The 21,147-nt window shown below is 42.8% G+C and overlaps 1 protein-coding gene across 1 annotated transcript in view; it reads left to right on the top strand.

Moving 5' to 3' along the window:
- Nucleotides 1–21,147, top strand: part of CDH4 (cadherin 4) — an 809,637-nt gene that overhangs the window by 647,065 nt on the left and 141,425 nt on the right. The gene's annotated exons all lie outside the window — the stretch shown is intronic.

Below are 21,147 nucleotides of genomic sequence, written 5' to 3'. Positions count from 1 at the left end.
ACTATTGATTCAGCAATGCATTACATTTTATGTACAGACTCATGCAGTTTTGCTTCAAGCAGGATGGAGAAAAAGTCTTATATGATATAGCAGTTCAGTATTCATTTGCCATAAAAGGCTCACTTTACTCCTAATGAATTCTTCCTCGGGACTTCGACTATTCATCTCTGACTAGCCCTTTGAATACTGTTTCTGATGCTTACCATCTGTCCATATACAGTGGTCAATGTTTAAAAGCCTGTATTTATTCAATTACCACATTAAAGGGTATTTTTATGTATTTTAACTTAGGAAAGAAACTCTACTACCATGGATAAATGTTGACTTTAAGGATGTGTCTAGACTACATCCCTTTTCTCGAAAAAGGGATGTAAATTAGACACTTCAAAGTTGCAAATGAAGCCGGGATTTAAATTTCCCATGCTTCATTTGCATAATGGTGGCCGCAATTTTTTCAACGTGGGGATTTTCGATACAAAAATGGCAGTTTAGACAGGGATCTTTTGAAAATAAACTCCTCTTTTGAAAGATCCTGTAAACCTCATTTTTTGAGGAATACAGGATCTTTCGAAAAAAGGTTTTATTTTTAAAAGGTCCCCATCTAAACTGCTGTTTTTCTATCGAAAATCTCCGTGTAGAAAAAAAACGCGACCGGCATTTTGCAAATGAAGGATGGGAAATGTAAATCCCGGCTTAATTTGCAATTTTCAAGTGTCTAATTTATATCCCTTTTTCAAGAAAGGGATGTAGTCTAGACAGCCTAAGGGTATGTCTACACTACAGCACTAATTCGAACTAACTTAGTTCGAATTAGTTAATTCGAACTAAGCTAATTCGAATTAGCGCATCTAGACTTAAAAACTAGTTCGAATTAGCGTTTTGCTAATTCGAACTAGCATGTCCACACTGAGTGGACCCTGAACTGAAGTTAAGGATGGCCAGAAGCAGTGCCGGCAGGGCATCAGATTAGGACTTAGAGTGCGGAGCTGCTGCCTCAGGCTAGCCGAGGGCTGTGCTTAAAGGGACCCGCCCCCACCTCGGACAGACAGTTCTCAAGGGTTCCCCACTTGCAAAGCAGTCCTGGCTTGGAGTGCCCTGAGTGCTCACACTTGGCACATCACAGCACTCGGCCATCAGCACGGCTGCACTTGCCACAGGCTGCCATCCAGAGGGGGGGGGTCAATCAAGGGGCTTCAGGAGAGTTTCCACCCCGAGGAGCCCGCAGAGCCAGCCCAGTCCTCCCCATCGGGGGGTCGTACCCCATTCCTCCCTCACATCCTTCCACTTACCCCTCCCTAGCCCCCCTTCCTGATGTACAAAATAAAGGACACGTGTGTTCAAAAATAGAAACTCTCTTTATTGAACAAAACTTGGGGAGACTGGCAAAAGGAGGTGGGGGAGGGGAAGAGAGAGGTTGGAAGAGGGGAGGGCAACTACAATGATCAGAGGTTTGGAACAGGTCCCATATGAAGAGAGGCTAAAGAGACTGGGACTCTTCAGCTTAGAAAAGAGGAGACTGAGTGGGGATATGATAGAGGTCTATAAAAGCATGAGTGGTGTGGAGAGGGTGCATAAAGAAAAGTTCTTCATTAGTTCCCATAAAGAAGGACTAAAGGACACCAAATGAAATGAATGGGTAGCAGGCTTCAAACTAATAACAGAAAGTTCTTCTTCACAAAGCAAAGAGTAAACCTGTGGAACTCCTTGCTGCAGAAGGCTGTGAAGGCTAGAACTAGAACAGAGTTTAAAGAGAAGTGAGATCAATTCATGGAGGTTGGGTCCATGGAGTGCTATTAGCCAGGGGGTAGAAATGGTGTCCCTGGCCTCTGTTTGTGGAAGGCTGGAGAAGGATGGCACGAGACAAATGGCTTGGTCATTGTCTTCGGTCCATCCCCTCTGGGGTACCTAGTGTTGGCCGCTGTCGGCAGACAGGCTACTGGGCTAGATGGACCTTTGGTCTGACCCAGTACGGCCATTCTAAGCTCAGGGTCGGGGGTCTCAGTGGACCACCTTGATTTTCATGCCAACCTGCTCCTGGGTGGCCAGGCTGGCAGCTCTCCTGCCCTAGATGGCCACTTTCCTGTGCGTAGTGCTGAGGTCGTGGATGAGGTCCACGATGTCTGCACTAGACTAGGCGGGCGCCCGCCTCTTGCGGACCTGGGCAGGCTCCCGGGAGCCGCCAGGCTGGTCCCGGAAAGAGGCGGAGGGCTGGGTGGCAGCGGGTGGCCAGCTCGAGCCATGCCAGGTGCAGGGTCTGCTGGCTGGGTGCTGGCAGGCTTGCACCTAGCCAGACCGTGCCCCTTTAAGGGCTCTGGGGCCGGGAGAGAGGCAGACGAGTTTCCCTGGTGGTGCCCAGAGTGGCCACCAGGGAAAGGTGGGGAGGGCTAGCCTCCCACTAGTTCGAATTAAGTGGCTACACAGCCCTTAATTCGAACTAGTTAATTCAAACTAGGCGTTAGTCCTCATGGAATGAGGTTTACCTAGTTCGAATTAAGCGCACCGCTAGTTCGAATTAAGTTCGAACTAGCGGTTTGCATGTGTAGCACCTATCAAAGTTAATTCGAACTAACTTTGTAGTGTAGACATACCCTAAGAGAGTAACTACTACCAGGAGCCAAATTCCCTCTGAAATTAGTGGAAACTTTGTCCAAATAAAAACAGTAAAAAACTCAAGATCTGACTCATGGAAATTTCCCAGACAGCATCAAATATATGGAGATGAGAAGAGCACAGTGACCTTGAGATAAAAGAGAGAGCCCCTATGCAGCTGATTAAGAGGGTCAGTAGAGCACAACACCTCTGAAATGAATAAAGCACTCTGTTGTTCCATTGCAGCACATCCCTGAGTAATGAGGAGAGTGGATCTGTCCCAGCCAAAGGGGAGTGTGTCCACACACAGGACATGCAGTTGTGTAGTAGGGCACCCAATAATTTGGGGCACCACTGGGTCTTAATGTCCACCCATCTGCCTCTTCCTATCCCTGTTCTGTGCCTCTGCTTCCTCTGGAGATGATCTAGCTAATTTAAAAGTGAAAAAGCCTGCCAGACCTATTAGCAGAACATCAAACCTGTGAAAAAACCCATTCAAGTGCTAATGAAGCCATTTAACAAGCATTTGCCAGCCCCAGCTATATACTGTAATGTTGGTTCCTGGATTTACTGTGTTAGTCTACAGGGCCTTATCTTATAATTTGCTTTAAAAATAATTCGGTAGAGTGTTGCAGAAGATTATAAAGTCACATCTCTAAAAAAATCATCATTCCCCCCTACCCCTGGCTGCCATGGATCATAGGGGCACCAGTTTAATAGGGCTCCATAAATACTAAGACCCAGAGAATGCTGCAGAGTTGGCAATCTTTGCTAGCCCGTGAGCAGAATGAGGAGGAGTTCATATGGATTCAGCTCCTTCAACAATAGAAATAGCCTTCCTTGGCCATTCTAGATTGACCAGGAGAATGTTGCTGCAGATGAATGGAGAGACATGTCCAAAGAAGGTCTGAACTCCTTTTCTGGTGAGCAAACCTTAAGGGAATGCATGTCACTCTGACTCCAACAGACTGTCCAGGTTTCCAGAGAATGTACTGTCTGAAATATGCAAGCCACCACTGAAATCAAACCTGGCCAGGAGTGCACACCTTAGCTCAAGTCATGTTAATTATAATCTGTCTTTATGGTTGTCTAATATTCTTCTTTCCTTAAACTGAATGGTACCGTATGTCATGAGTTATCCCTTTGAAATTAATAGAATTACCCTTGCAGAGTAAGATAATACTCAGTATGTATAAGGGTGTCATTCTCTGGTCCTTGTACAATTCCCAGATGCATGCTAGATATTGTATTGAATTGTATCTCATTTCCCTTCTTTGATACTCTTTAATAAATTCTTCCTTGCTGTTTCTAGTTTATTTAGTCTGAGGTTATGCAGATGAACCCTTTAGTTTTTTAAATGTGGGGCCTTCCAAATAAACACAGAACATGAATAGTTATGTGTGATATTTTCCCCCACAGAATCAGTTCCCCCCTCTTACAGGCACTCAAGTTGTTTTTGATTTAATGCACCACTGTTTGAAAGTGTATCTTAAAAGGGCCATGTTTTACTCACATTGAATAATGTTCTGCTTCTTTGAACTTTGCTTCTATATGAAGAACACAGCTATATTTTAAAAAATGCTGCTGCAAGCTAGAGCTGAAATTCCCCCGGTCCCTCCAGCAGCCTTAATCAGCAAAGTTCTAGTTCCCTCATAACTGTGGAACTTTTCTTTCAAGAGCTGATAAAGCTGTATGGATTGCACAACTTCTTTTCTGAATGTAGTACATGCTGCAAGAATTCTGTTGTACCTTTAAAGCTTATTTCTGTGAACCAGGGCAAACTAGCTCAATGGGTAACAGCCAGGGAAAACATTCTTCTTCTTCTTCTTACCATGCTTCACAGAATCCTCTGCAAATATTTTTACCAGTTATTGCCTGAGACAAACTTTAGCTACTAGAGTTTTACACCAGTGCTTGTATAGGATTGTGGGATCCAAGGAATTGGAGGTGGGGTGTAATGTTGTGTGAGAATTGGATTTTCAGTTTCATGGGAAATGCTCTGATTTGATTTTTTTTTCCTTTCCAAAATAAAATGAAAAATAAAAAAAGAAATTTTCCATGAAATGGAATTATGGCAAAAGTTAAATTTCAGTGTGGTCAGAGAATTCCATTCCTCTGGAAGTTTGCCCATGAAACTTAAGAACAGTTCACTCAGGAGTAAGAAACTGGTGTCAACTCTTCTCTTCAATTTAAAAATGTGCTAAAGAATGAAACAAAAACCAGGGGGAGGTGAAGTTTCAACCTTATGAAAATTGATTGGAGTTTAGCTATGGACTTCAAAGAGTCCAGTATTGCACCTAGTGTAAGCAGGGAGGAAGTAATGGATTAATATTAAAATGTGTCCTGCATAAAACTTATTGGAAATCTTCCTACTGAATGTTATTCCAGAGGAAAATGCCAATTTGTCAAGAGTGAAATGTTTTAGACCAAATTTTGCTTTGAAACAACAAAAACAAAAAGCTCTGGGAGTGAAGCATTCTGATAAGGTAGAAACTTGTTAGACCTTTGTGGAGCAGAATGTTGGAGCAGAATGTTTTGAGTTCCTATTCCAAAACATCTTTTCCTTTCAAATTGTATAATATATTACATAATATAACGCATAAAGTCAAAATTGGAACAAAACCTTTAGATTTTATCAAAACAAAACATTATAATTGATACTCCTCACATGAAAATATAACTAACATTTGCTGCCTCACCCTAATTCTGTGCAATTCTGATAGTATGTGTCATGATATTGATGTCACCTAAAAAAATTAAATAGCTGGAAGCAAAATCTACATGTAGCGAATTGAGTTAAAGAAAGCTCATAAAATAAATATTCTGTATAATACCAGGGATTTTTTTCAAAGTAGCATATGCTATTAGTGTCCCAGTTGTTTGTTATTTCCATGCTAGCAGAGATTCCCTTGAGAGATTAACACCATGGACTAATGCACAGATGGGGCTAGATACTTGAAAATCATCTGAATATTAAGAATTTAAATCTTTAGCCTCAGTGATTTGAACAGAAAGCCAATTATGGGGCTGAATTAGTTTTCAAATTAAACTGCAATTTAAGGCTTGTGAAATGAATCCTTTAAGGTGTATAGTTGCATTTGTACAGAGACTTGTGTGAAGAACTGAAGGTCTGAGTTCTTGGCTCTCGCTCCTCATTCACCTGATAGTACAGTTAAAAAGCTGCTCATCATCCCATAGGTTGTATTTCTGCTTAAATTATAAGGGGGAGTGTTGTAGGTGGTAAAATGGTTGTGAGAGGAAATGAGAATGACAAAGGTAAAGTTCCAGAGTCAGTGGCTATAAAAACCATCATTTATTAAAACTGGCAGAAGACAGTAAGGGTATGTCTAGACTACAGGGTTTTTTCGAAAAAACTTCACCTAGACTGCAGCTGCGTTCTTTTGAAAGTAAATCGAAAGAACACAGCAGGTTTTTTTGATCATGGTAAACCTCATTTTACGAGGTATAACGCCTTTTTTCGAAAGTACTCTTTCGAAAAAAGGTGCTATTGAATGCAAACTGTGCTTTTTCAAAAGAGAGTATCTAGACTCTCTTTCAAAAAAGTGGCTCGCTTTTTCGAAAAATCTGCTTGTAGTCTAGACACTCTTTTTCGAAAGAGGCTTTTTCAAACATATCTTTCGAAAAAGTCTCTTTTGAAAGAGACTTGTAGTCTAAATGTATCCTAAGTGAAAAACACTTCCTTCCCTTTTGACTTTGAATCAGTCCAAAACTAGTACGCTGAAGCTAATAATCACAACTTTAATACAGACAGCGTGGTTTTACGAACTTGAAGCAAATAATTTTCATTATTCTTTATTTAAGGCCTTGATTCAGCAAAGCCTTTAAATATGTGTTTAAATGTCACTTAAACCAATTGGACTTGGATATATGCTTAAGCAATTTGCTGAATTAGGATGAACTTAAATACGTGTTTTAAGTTAAGCATATCTACAAGTGCTTTGTCATGCCAGGGCCTTAGTAAATGAAGAGCATTTAGAAAAACCCATAGCCAGATTTCCAAACAATATTAAGTGCCCAACGGAATGAGCAAATAAAGACATCATAACGTACTCATGAACAGGAAGCAGTGGGTTGCCACATATCAATGGATATATGTGAATATATAGGGACAGGTCTTCATCATATGTAAATTGTATTGATTTCACTGAAATGACAGTAATTGATACCATCTGAGTATCTAAGCCACAATGGAAGGTAGACTTGTTCTTGAAACTATATGTCAAAGAACATGTGGGTGGTGAGTGGGTGCATACCCAGAAATTTGATGAAAGTGTCTCAGGGTACAAGCTGGTTCTTTGACTCTTGAAATTGTGGAATATTATACTGGGTAGTTTCAGACAAAATTAATGATACCTGTACCCTTAAAAATCCAAAACTATTCTCTACCAAATGAAAAGGGAGATGTAACTTAAGTGTAACACAGCAAGAGAATCTGCTTTTCTCAATATGACCCAGATTTACTCACTTCAGTTATTATTACCATTCAAGATCAAATTCCACACGTCTGTGTATACAGTGAAATCTCAAGGGGGATCCTACCCTGCATGAGTGTATGTTTTGCTAAGTGCATTTCTTCCTAATCAGCACTAGAACCAGAAGAGCATAGAAATAGCAAGAGTATCATTGTCCTTAAAGGGATAACACTTAAAAATTCATCTGATTACCTAATTAACAGAATATGATTCAGCAGTTTTTCAGTTTTATCAGATGCATTATCACTATGTTCATCATCCAGCCCATTTAAATATCTTAATGCTGCCTTAGTCTATTTTAATCTCATCCTTGCATTTTGTAAACTATTAAAAATGGCGTGATCCACCCCATCCTCTTCTTTGACATGTCTCACATAATAAATTTAGGACAGATCGTATCCTCTTTCACGTCTTCTGCTCTGCTGAGCACCACTCTGAGAAAAGAAAGTGCTCACATGCAACCAGGTTTTGCCGATTTTCATTTTGTGTCAAAACTGGAGTTATGAAATAGTTTGCTTATTCATTTTTTATTGTAGAAAGATCCAGTCCCAGCAGCAATGTGGTGAATTATAGGGACCAAGAATAAAAAATACACATCCAAAAACTCTAATGATTTTCCCTTCACAGGAAATGGCCAAGTTGATAGAAAGAAAAATTGGTTGAAATAATTTCCTGAGACCATTCTGGAAATAAATTATAGCAATAGAGTAGCCCATCCACTGCAGTGTATTTACCAAACAACCACAAATAATGTGCTATATACCTGTGGGGAAATGAGATATATTTAAAAGAATAGAAACAAATAAGTTGGTGACAGTGGAGAGTTGTGAAGAATCATGCTAACCAGGCTATAACTATGCTTCCAGTGATTCTGTAACATATTTTGCAGGAAAACTATGCACAATATACAGTGTTTCCACTTGTAGACTGAAGGTCACATTTTATGCTGACCTAACAGTATTGAAGTCAGTGTACTTTGGCCCTATCTGTTCACCTGACATCACCAAATCTTATCAGATTACAGCTACGGGCAGCAAGAGCCTCCGTGGGTCCCTGGGCAAAGTGTATGTGGGGGGGGGGGGGGGGCAGGGGAGGACTCCATGATCCTAGAAGGGGTGGTGCCTCAGTGGATGGGCAATGTCAGGGCAGCCAGCCCTGATCCCTACCCCGAGTGCACCATGCAAGTCCCCACTCGGCCCTCAGCATCACTGAGCGCATGGCGCTCCCCTCAGCCCTGCCTAGCGCACGCTGCACAACACTCCACTGGCAATTTAAAGAGCCCAGGACTCCAGCCCCAGACGGGCTCCAGGGCAATTTCTCTCATTGCCACCCCTCCCCCCGTCAGCAGGCCTGACTACAACACATGAAAATATCTAAATGTGTTTGAAAGGGATGGAACGGGTGACAAACAAATCTGACATCCTGTGTAGCTGCTGTGACCGATATGACCATTTTCTTCAATACCCTTGAAAACCCTTGTTGATTTATGTTTGTCTCTTTGGATCCATTATACTAAATGCAACTTTATAGATTCATGTGAACCAGGACTGTACGTTAAGTTCTCTAGGGAAGGAGATGTGATGCGAGGCATGGAATAAGGAAGGACGGTCTTGAACAATGTGCCAGACAAAAATGGCCTTTTGAGACAATGCATGTGTTACAGGAAAGTAGCTGCTCACCTATTACACGAGGCTCAGATCATAGGCCTAAGCTGTATAAAGGAAAGTCTCTCTATTCATGGGTAGGCTAGTTCTGAGCTAAATTATTAAAACATGTAGCCACAGAAAACTCCTTAGTGTTGTTTGATGGACTGATTCCTACTAGCACCCTTATTACAACTGGGAGGTGGTCTCTGGTAAGAGTATTAGTATTGGTGTAGATTATTTTAGTATGCTTTGTATATGATGCATTGACTCTCAAAATAAATGGGCTTGCGTCTGAAGCGCTGTCTAGTAACCTGTGATTGCTGGCAATTACTGCTGTTCATAGCCTTGGGAGATAGAGCAGTACACGGTACTGGCTGGTTTAGGCAGTCTGGCTTATTGAGAATATCACAGTGTAGGCATTGAATAGTGCAGGCTGGGAAAAAGTCCAGTCAGGATAAGAGAGACATGGGTCTCTACTCTAGAGAAATGACAGCTGAGCATCCGGGACCCTGAAGTGAGAGGGAGCACTAGCTGGACCACGGCAGGAAAACATCATTGCAGTTCTCCTGATACATTCTTCCAATTCTCAATCTGGTGACTATTTAATGCTATTGACTGTATATTTTGTTTCTTTAGTTGCATTATGGCCTAGCTCATAGCTCAGCTCTACAGAGAAATGTTGATAGATCTTTTCCACTCTTGTTATGAAAAAAAAGCCTAACACTTTTAAATTCTCTGTTTGAAAAGATGAAACTACCTTGTACTTGTATAAACCACTTTCTCCATGAAATTTCAAGATGCACGATAGTACTATGCAGTGTACGTAAAGGCCCAGATTTTGTAGAGAAATGTCCACATTATTTCACTATTTTCATATGCATTTGCCATCAGACATATAACTATCTATTTGCATGCACAGTTGTAGCTGTACAGTAGGAGTGCGTGCAAATTGGATGTACAAATGCAGTCATACTTTTATGCAAATTGTATTTGTTCCTCACAGTTTTGAATATTTTGTCCTGAATCTCATTTATTCCACTTTTTGAGTTGGCTGTGAGAAGCAAGAGATTCCATTTATTAAACCACCTCCTAGGCTGAGGCTCATCCATTTGTACTGGAGTCTGCTTTTTGCCTGTTTCGGAGTTTTACGTCACAAAACTTCTCTGTGGTGCTTTCAGCCTCACCTGGCTACAGGCAACGATCCCAAACCATACAAAGTTAACATCAAATCTGGCCATACCGCTGAGTGATTCGTGCTCAGCGCATTCAGTAGATTTCTTTCCCAAGAAGTTTATTTTGTTCTTCAGTTACAGATGACAGCCCCCTTTCTAGCTTTTTGAATCATCCCTCTTGTTGCACTTGTTCTCTTCATTCTTATTAGGTTATCTCCTCATGCCTTGTTTGAGGTTGAGAATCTGATATCTCCAATAATTAGGGAGTGACATCCTCTATGAATTAGGCTAATTGCTTGAAAAGTCAAAATATGTCATTGATTATAGAAAAAATAATGGTGAAAGAGCTATCAGCTACTCCCCAGGGAACAGAATCTGAAAAAAGAGTGCTGCTTCTACTTTACTTTTCTGTCTGTGTGATACAGGATATAGTTTAGATTAAACATACTGCAATTTATTACTTCTGCAACAGAATTTCAATAATCTGTCTCATCTCCATGCCTTGCATGTGTTTATTTAGTTGACAAAACTGCATAAATTTAGTGAGTCTGATTCTCATTTTGCGTGTGGGGTGATGGGAATGTAAAAATGACTTTTTATCATCTATTTAATCCATTTTCAGTAAACTCGTAAACTTTAGTCTTATATATTGCAGCAGTTGTCTCTATGCTGACCGCAAGGTCATATCTTCTAAATTCCCCTCTTCTGTCATCTTCACTACTTCTACATTTGGTAATGACAGCTCTCACTATTCTTCATTCATTACATTGATTGAAGTATTGAAAGCAAGACTTCATTAATTTTAAAATAGTTATTCTGGCATTTCTGTGGCTTGACTAAAATAGTAGGTATATTTCATTTCCTTCTCACAGGCTGTGACTGTGCACTTGTGTCTGTCTTCCTTTCCTATATTTAAAACTAGTGAAAATCTATCCCTGTTGAATCCAATTATAAGACTGTGCCTTTATCCAAGGAAATTTAGAACTCATGGGCATCTGTAAGTCAAACCATAATACAGGCAGTCCCCGGGTTACGTACAAGATAGGGACTGTAGGTTTGTTCTTAAGTTGAATTTGTATGTAAGTTGGAACTGGTACATATTGTAGGGGAAACTCTAGCCAAACATTTCTCCAGAGCTCAGTTTTATTCTCCCACACCTCACTTCCCTCAGTCCTTTTTTCTCAAGCTGAGGTGTCTGCTGAGAAAAGCCGCTCCGCGTCTCCCTGGTCTGCTGGGGGGAAGCAGCTAGTGCAGGGTTGCCTCACACTGTTTGTAAGTAGGGATCCGATGTAAGTCGGATCCATGGGACTCGGGGACTGCCTGTACATAGTTTAGTCAGGGCTATTCTGATTATAATTAAATTTTATTATATGCCATTAACTAGTAGGAATGTTAAATTTAGTTTAATCAATTAATTGATTAGTCGATGGATTTTCCATCAACTAGTCGATTAGTCAATAAGCAGGGGAGCCACAAAGAGGTTAGTTCCCACCTGGGGGAGAACCCTGCTGCAGCTCTGCCTTTTAAATGTATTAAGAGCATGCTGGCTCTTCATACATTTGAAAGGCTAAAGCACAGCAGGAGGGACCCAGCGCAAGCTGGGACAGCTGATTCCCAGCTTACGCTGGGTGCCCCCCACTATGCATCAGCCTTTCAAATGTATTTAGAGCTGACTGGCTTTTAAGCTGGCCCCCCCCCCAGCACCCGCTCCTGCTCCCCCTCCTTTGCTGCCTTTGGGTACGTCTAGACTACAGGCTTTTGTTGACAGAAGTTTTGTCGATAGATACTATTGACAAAGCTTCTGTCGACAAAAAGAGTCTAGACTACATCCAGTTCTGTCGACAAAGCAAGCCGCTTTGTCGACATGACAGTGTAGATGCAAAGGACAGTGTAGATGCAATAAACGCCTTCTGTCGACAGAACTGTCGACAAAAGGCATTATTCCTCGTAAAATGAGGTTTACAGCCGTCAACAAAACTGCTGAGTTCTGTCAACGTTATGTCGACAGAACTCAGTGGCAGTGTAGACGCAGGTATAGTTTTGTCGACAAAAGTCCACTTTTGTTGACAAAACCCTGTAGTCTAGACACACTCTTTGATAGAGGCAATAAGGGGTGGGGGGGAAGAGGGACTAGTCATCCAGTCACTTACGTCCTGATTAACAGCTGAGCTACTGTGGTCTAGTGGCAAAAGTACTGGACTCAGAGGATCTGGGTTCTGTTCCCAGCTCTTCTTCTACCCTTTAGGTGACTTTGGATAAGTCATTTCCCCTCTTTGTGCCTTAGCTTCTCCATCTGTAAAATGGGGATAAAGGTCAGTGATCTCACTTGTAAAATACTTTGAGATCTTCTGAGAAAAAGTGCTGCATAAGAAGTATTAATGATTATTTTTACTGTTTCATATTCATATGTATAGGGTTGTTCTCGAGTTCTCCAATGCTTCATGAAGGACCTGAATTTTGGTGCATCAGGCACCGTGGGTTACAGCTGTAATACGCCCCTTTCAGGACAAGTGTAACTCTTACACTTATAACAGTTATAAAGGATCATGAATAAGGCCCAAAATGCTGTACCACCCCCTAAGCATGTTTTCTGCTTTCAGCTGTTCCCTTGGTCATTTAAAAGAATATCAGCCTTCCAAAACAAGAGCTTCAGTGGACCTAAAATGCCAATGTCAGATTCTCCAGTGATGTGAATTGTTGAGACTCCTTTGGTGTCTTTGGTTTACATTAAGAATCTGTCCCTCAGGGTATGTCTACACTACCACCCTAGCTCGAACTAGGGTGGTAATGTAGGCAACCGGAGTTGCAAATGAAGCCCAGGATTTGAATTTCCCGGGCTTCATTTGCATATTGCCGGGTGCCGCCATTTTTAAATGTCCGCTAGTGTGGACTCCGTGCCCCGCGGCTACACACAGCACGGACTAGGTAGTTCGGATTAGGCTTCCTATTCCGAACTACCGTTACTCCTCGTGGAGTACTCCTCGCCCAAGTCTTGTCAATTACACTTTTTTTCTGGAATCACAACAATGAGATCATCAAGACGAGGAGAACAAAATCAAAGTGCAATTTTCATACACAAGTCCATGATGGACAATGTGTTGAGCCTGGAATCCAAGATTTTCAGATGGTTGCTGCTTTCAACATTGAAGCAATATTTAATTTTTTTGTAAATCCTCTAATATTTTAAGAGAAGGAGTAATATTTGTATAATTGTATCACCCAAAGGACCTATTCACATCTGGGCTCCCATTTTGTACAAATATGGGACCAGATTTTTCTATCTTTCTTCTCAGAGAGTCATACCTCATTTGGCAAAAGGTCTTCTTGGAATGAGTGGTATTGCTTGAAGAGTAAGATACCATTCAATATGAATAAGGGTCTGAGAATCTAACCCGGGGAGTACAGAACAACTATTCTCAGGATGCTTTCTTTAATAAATAGAAATTGTAAATGTTTTATGAAAGTGTTACAAATGTTGTGCCACTTTTAAGCACAAACTTTCCATCGGTGATTACTTTATTCTTCTACCAAACAATGGTATGTAGAGCATTCAGTACAGGAGCTATGCAATTTGGAGAAAAGAAATAAGGTGGATGGGGAGGATTCCATAAGTTCAAAGCCATTATTAACTTGGGTTAATGAAGATCTAATATAATACGGCCATCACTACATGTCTGCATATAATGATTCATTCCTTTTCTATGGGGAGATGATTAAATTAAGTATCTTGTAAGACAAATTAGATTGAGAAGGTTAACCAACCTTTAATGACTCTGCAACATTTACCAGCTATTTAAAAACATAAACTGTATGACACAATTCAATAAAGAATTAATGTTATCACAGAAAACTGCATGAAGTTTTAGCCTGTCTGTTTCTACACAAGAACAGATGTGGGCAGGAGAGAGGGGCTTAGGTGTTTATTTATTGCATTTGGTATGAGGCATAAAGGACCGAGTGAAAGGCTTCTTTTTTTTTATGAATACCCCATTAGCTCTTTCTTCTAAGATGTGTGAAGTCTAATTAATAAACACCAGTCTTCTTTTTACCCAGGTTAGAACAGTGGGGTAATTATGATGCAATTGTAACTTTAAAGCATTATAGGCCATTTTTGGTAAGAAGTATGAGCGCAACTGTTCTCAGCTTTTATTTGCACACATGTACATCTTAACACAGTGGAAACCCAATATTTACTGCACAGAAGTCAGGTTGCAAGGCTGTGAGAGAGATCAGAGGTTGAAGACAAAGGGAAACCCAGGGCAGCAATTAGTCTGCAATTCTTTATTGTTAATATCTGAGCCAGAAAGAATTCACCTCTTAGGATGACTCTTCAGAGTTAAAAGTCTCAGTGAGGTAGTTATGTTAGTTTGTAACTTTAAAAACTATGATTTATTTCGAACGCCCGTTTCACTGCTGCGTGTAGACGCGGGCAGTTATTCCGGGCTTGTAAATTTCAAACAATGGTGCCCGGCTAGAAAGATGCAAATCAAGCACGGGATATTTAAATCCCGGGCTTGATTTGCAATTCTGAATGCCTACATTTGCAGCCCTATTCTGAAATAGCTGCAAGTGTAGACATACCCTTATATATAAAGCAGAATGTTTATATGTTTGTGCTCTAATAACTTGGACACTGTAAGACCTACTGCAACCAAACTTTCCATGGGATAACCTTTTCTCCAGGTGAAGGTTTTAAGGTACTGTGGGAGGGTGTGACGGGGGCCCCGCTCCACCCCCCCTGCACTATAGCTCCGGCGGCGGCAATTCGCTCCCAGGCCGCCACTGTTCTGGGCCTATGGCACTTGTGCAGAGGCGGCATGCGTAGGACCGCCCTCACAATGCAGGCACACCTCAGCTGGCATGCAAACTGGTGGGCAGGTGAACCCAGGGAGAGCAGGGATGCCGGCATGGAAAAGGGCGCTGACGGTTAAAACCGGCGCCGGGCCAGACACAAGGAGGGGAGAGAGAGGAGGAGGAAGGGGGAGCGGGGTTGGCTCTTTTGCATGCTGCTACCCCCCCCTTTCCCCGACACCTCCCCTAACTGCCGGCCTGTGCCCCACACAGACTGCACCCCGCTCCGCCCCACCCCTCCACCTCCCAAACTGCCAGCCTGTGCCCCACACAGACAGCGCCCCGCTCCATCCTCCTCCTTCCCCGCCACCTCCCAAACTGCCACTCAGTGCCCCACACAGACAGAGAATCTGATTTTCTTCCACCACATCTGTCCAAGTACCACCCTATCTAATATATAAAGGAGAATGTTTGTAAGTTTGTGCGCTAATAACTTGGACACTATAAGAGCTACCGCAACCAAACTTTGCATGGGATAACCTTTCATCCAGGAGAAGGTTTTAAGGTACTTTTGGACCCGATCAGGGTCCCACCCTGCCCCCTGCAGCACTTACGGCCCTGGGCATGAGCTGGGGCACCCCTTTCACATGTAGCCTCCCGGGACTCGCCCCCTCCTGCCCGCAAGGTTACATAACTGACCCTCTTCCCCCCTCTCCCACCAGCACGTAGTGTGTCCCCCCCCCCCCCCCATGTGCACAATGGCTCGGGCACCCGCCCTGCTCCCCGTGACACCTGCAGCTCCGGGCGCGAGCTGGGGCGCCCCTCCCGCGTGTAACCTCCCCTCCACCTAGGGTCGTTCCCCACCTGCCACTCCCCCCCTCTGGAAACCAAAACCAAAGCCAACCAGCCTTTCTGCTCAGCTTGCTGGGCTTATCGGAGCAGAAGGAATCCATGTGCCTGCTGCAGCGCAGGGTGGAGGGGCCGGGTTAAACCCTCAATGCGTTACACTGCTGTAAAGCCAGCCGGCTGCTGTTCGTACTGTGAGTGGGGCTCTTCTGAGTCTGGTCCCAGCCATCGGGGTTAGATGTGAGCTCTGAGCTTTTGCTTGCCAAGACAGTGCAGGTGGATCCCTGAGCCAACCTTGCAAAGAAAAGTCCCCTTGCTACTGGCTGCATGACTGTGTACTGTTCTCCTGGGGTCTGGCTGCTCAGTCCTGGGGGAGGAAGGTCCTGCTGCTCTCAGAGGGTCAGGTGTGGGCCAGGAGCCATCAGCCCCCAGGGTCTGTGGCTCTGGGGATCCCTGGCTCAGGGTCCCCTCCTTTCCTAAATTTCCTAAATTTTGTTCTTCCAGTTTCCCAAGCAACTCCGGGTAAGTCCAGCTAGTGCACATATATAGTATCCTGAGCTTTCGTTGGGAAAACCCACTTTTTCAGATGAACATGTGTTTCCAAGACATCTGGGCATGTATATAGAGATACAGGTATTATCTTCTTTTTATTTTTAATTTTTCCTTATTAAATGGGTATGAATAGTCTTGAGTCAATGAGAAACAAGGAACCACACAAAATTAGTTTTACATAGTAACTTTTCAATGCAGAACTTACTTTAGTAATTTCTAAACAGAACAAGAATCAAGGTTAGGGCTTGGGGAAGTTTGTGCAAAGTCGCTAAAGTGTGACTATGAAGCATAAACAGTATTCCATGCTAACTCCCTATATATTCTGCACTAAATACATAAACCATACTTACTAGCTTCTGGGTCTCCAGACATAATATATCCTGTAAGGCTCTGTCTTGCACTTAATGGGTTCTTTATCACTTCCTCTAATCATGTGCACATGGCACAGAAAGCCCAATCAATCTGAAGGGAAAGTTTTCACATGTTGACACTCATATGGCTTGTTTAGTTGGGATCTGGAGATATAATTTTTAGCTCTGGAAAGCATATTCATGATCAATCAGGGTAGTTTCTGCAGCGCTATCATTGGGGTGGGCTGGCTACCCTGAGTTTGTGCTTAAGATTTCAGATAGGATCATACCTGAGCAGCCAGCTTGCACCTGCCGTTTGCACTGCCATGGTCACATTGCTATTTTTAGCATGCTCGCTCAATCGGAGCTAGTGTTGGTACGTCTACATGAGCATTACCTGTCCAGTTCTAGCATACACATTTCCTGTGTCTCAGGCAGGCAAGAAATTGGGGCAAAGGATCTCTCGCTATTTCATATATTTAATTGTCATTGGGTTGAAATGAATTTGTATCACTTGACAAAGTAATGTCCAGAAGGCTGCATTCTTTGTCAAATGAAACCATGTACTGTCAAGCTCAGATTCTTGGTGTCTTCTTTAATGGGAGATCAGTTATGCAGTGTCACATGTTAATTTTGACTCAGTGAATATATGAACGTGGCACATTAGTTAATAAAGAAATAATGTACATGGCTCTTGTCAGCGCTCTCTGTGCACAATAATGCCATCAGTGGCTTGGGAGGGTTATTCAACAAGGGTAACAAACTTGATTTAATAATTGACGTGATTTATTAGATGGTGCATTGTAGTTAACATATGTTGTACCTGATGTGATAAGGAAAGTTTCTGTTTCATCACTGTTAGTGGATCCCATGTATATGTAAGAGAAAACAGATCAGACAAATTGTTCAGAGTATGTATTTTATAGGTTCAGTCAGTGTTCTGTGCTTCATCAGGTCATGTTTTAATGAGGTCTGGGTTGTTCACTGCGTACGTGCATGAGCTCTTCAGATCCAGAATGTACCGTTACTGCTTATACAGTGCTATACAGAAGATAAGTGCTAAGTAGTATTAGTCAGGGGTGCTGACAGGCCCCTGGGCAAAGTGTGTGTGTGGGGCAGCTCCTATTCCTGGAAGGGGCGGGGCCTCAGGAAAAAGGGGCAGAGTTGGAGCAGCCAGCCCTGAGCGATGCCGAGAGCACACTCCGCTGGCCCACGGGTACCCCTTCCCAGCCCCCCAGTGCTGCCTGGAGCACACAGCACAGCACTCAAGTAGCAATTTAAAGTGCTTGGGGCTCCAGCTGCCACTGCCACTGCAGCAGCAGCAGCAGCAATACCAGTCAAGTGCCCCGAATCCCTTTGAATCGCCAGGCTCTGGGGCAAATGCCTCTTTTGCGCCCACCCAGCCCATCAGCAGACCTGGTATGAGTTACCAAAACCCATGACAGCCTCAAATCCTGGCGTGGCTTACGGTCATTTCATTCTAGTCCCCACATTTCAAAACCACCTGGTACTTGTCAGTAGCTGACCCAGAAGTGGAACAGTGAAACATGCAACGCTTCAGCAAGGCTGTTTGGAGCAACTTTCACAGTGTCTGTCCATGAGGTAGGAAGGAAAAGACCCGTGAGATGAGAATAGCCATTTCTTTGCAAGTGGAATGATGCACAGCGAGCACTGTTAGTCTGTGACTTCCGTTCCCGCTAACGTCAAACATACACACTATGGGCTCGATAAAACAAAAAAAAGCAGTCATGTAGCACTTTAAAGACCTACAAGATAGTTTATTAGGTTGGACTGTCCTTACATTGGGGAACCCTTACTCATATGAGTAGCCCCATTAACATAATTGGGAATCCTCACCTGAGTAAGGGCTGTACAAAGTAGCTCTCTATATGTCTCGATACAACAATGATGAGAACTATAGAAACAGATCCATTTTACTTCAATTAAAATATACAAACAAGTATTCCTATGCATACTATTTAGATGCACTGACAGTAGTTAAATTTGCACTCAGAGGTGCCCAGTACCACAACAGTATATGCCTGTCCAACTCCACCTAAATATATACAGGATATGTATGTGTATTTATGGTATTTACTTCATCAGGCCATATTTTAACAATGTATCTTTTTGTTTTCACACATGAGAATCAGAGCAGATTGCAGCAAGAGCTACGGCTGCCTCATTCTCAGTGCACATCATAAGAGGCATTTAACCTGGCTGTCTCATGTGTCTTTACGGGATTGCAGGTCAAGGACAGCTTGTATAATCAGCTTTTGAGATCTGCAATGTATAAAAATTATTATTTTATTGGTCAGAATGTTGCATCAAGGGAAAGTAGGGTAAAGGGAAAGAAAAGTCATGAGGTTCAATCCTACAAAGTCTTGCCTGAGTTGTCATTCTTCTTCACAGGATCTGTCTCAATTAACTCAATGGAATTACTCACAGGAGTAAGAATTTGTAGGGTCTAGCACAGGCTTGGGCAAAATATGGCCCTCGGGCCAGATACGGCCCGCCATGTCACCAGATCCCCCGCTTGCCCTGCAGCCCTGTGCACCCTGCAGAAAAGCAGCTGCAGGATTCCGTTTCTGTTTTGAAACTGGAGGGGAGGTGGAAGTTTTAGGAGCTGCCCCGCCCCCAACACATTCCCATTGGCCGGTTTCTGGCAGAAACCGGCCAAATGTGAGCTGCTTGTTAGAATAACAGGCAGCTAAGAAGAATCACACCCCCTCTCCTGGGCTCTGTTATTCATGAAGCACATGGCTGGCCAGAAAGGCTGGCTGGGAAACTTTTTAAGCTCTGCAGACAAGCAGGCTAGTTTGGCAGCTGACAAGTAATCTCTTGGCCACAGCCTGCTTCTGGCCTTCCAGCCCTGTCCTGCCCCAACTCTCTGCCCCTCACTCAACATACCGAAACCCTCTGTCCCCCTCTTACACCCACACCCCATCCCAGATCTGGCACCCCACTCTCCTGCCCCAGATTACAATCCCCTCCTACCCTAGATCACAACCCAAATCCCCTGCATCCCAATCCCCTGTCCTAAGTCACAACCGTCTGCTTCATCCCAACTCCTTCTCAGACTCCCGTCTCCCTCCTGCACCCCAGACCCTTATCCCAAGCTCCCTTCTGTACCCAACTACCATCCCAGACCGCGCATCTCCATTAATATAATGGAAGAGTACGGCCCTCGACCACCTTCCAAAATCTTGGAGTGGCCCTCCATCAAAAAGTATTGCTCACCCCTGGTCTAGCACTTTGTAAATTCTTACATCTAAGCATCTCTTGTGAATATAAAAGAATATAAAAGAATCTTCTTTGCTTTCTGTTGACAATTTGAACAACTTTTATTTCTGAGCAGTTACATTTTCTTATGCCAAAAACTTGAAAATCATGAAATCTGTTTCTCCAGAGCTTGATGTTGTGGAAATGGCTTAATACAGTGTGCATTATATCTCCTAAAATAGATTTTATTCTCTCTTTTCTCTTCCATTTTCATTAACCATAAGTTTTGACATTCTGTTCAGAGCTTATTTTCTCTATGCACTGCATTAAGATAACATAAATTCCAAGTCAGATGTCTTATGCCACATGTTCTATTGAAATTTCTCCTATAAAGCATTTATCTAGGAATGGCTTCTGTGTTTGTATCAGTTTTCTCATCATTAGTGAAAAAAAAGGAATGCTGCAAGAGAAAGAACAAATAATAACTCATGCAATCTTGTTCCAAGTCAATGTTCCTTTCCTCAGCCCAAGTTTATGGATCAGAAAAGTTTTAGGTTACTTCATTCTCATTCCACAAATGAGGACCAAGGTTATTGCAGAAAAACAGGACTTGCATTTATCACAGGAATTTTCACTACACATTAAAAAAAACAAAAATAGCAAAACTCACAAGGGTCTGTAGTACCATAGAGAACAGAAACAGCTTGGTTATGCAAGCTGGACAGAGTCCAGTTGGATTATGTGCACCTGCACAAGGACGTGATCCTGTTGGGGAGCTGCCTGCTAGCACCCGCAAAGGTGGTAGCTATCCAAAAAGTGAAGCAAAGCAGTGTGATTAACAGCTATACACACTGCGATGGCCAGTAGAGCTGGCTGAGTTCTGCCACCATTGTCAAAGGATCCATTTAGACTTAACTAGAATATCTGCTGAGACCCTTCATGGTGGACCGTGGGTTGGCAACCATTATCTGGCTCTCACTATGCATGACTCTCAAATGAGAGTGTAATAGCGATGCCCTCCATTTTTCTATCAATTCTTGTGTGTTCCTATGGCCCGTAAACTTGGTCCATCCTTGCTTTTTCCTTTCTCTTGTTTGGGTATCAGATGACTATTTGTAAGCAGCGTCTGTCCATCATTTAAAGTTGTTCTTTCCACCCAATAATAACAAAGGTTAGGCATCAGCTGTCTGTGTGTGGGGGGAGGGGGGAAGGGTCATAAGACCATGCAGCTGCAGGAGTCCATCCAATCAAGCAACATCCTCTACCATCATAATGATAATTTCCCACTTTAACAGAACACCCTGCTGCCAAACTCCAGTGATAATAAGCCTGTCATTGCGCTCCCAGCAATATCTGGAAAATAGGCTTTTTGCAAGGCAAATGAAGAAGCTGATGATTAGCAAGAAACAAACCAATGACTCAATAGGTTGCTGGCCACACATACCAAACCATTGATTTCCTTCCCTGCTGGGCAGCAGCTGTTTGG

This window comes from Pelodiscus sinensis, chromosome 18 (genome assembly GCF_049634645.1).
Source record: "Pelodiscus sinensis isolate JC-2024 chromosome 18, ASM4963464v1, whole genome shotgun sequence".
NCBI lineage: Eukaryota > Metazoa > Chordata > Testudines > Trionychidae > Pelodiscus > Pelodiscus sinensis.
The sequence above is the reverse complement of the archived record's forward strand: the minus strand, read 5'-3'. Positions and strand labels throughout refer to the sequence as shown.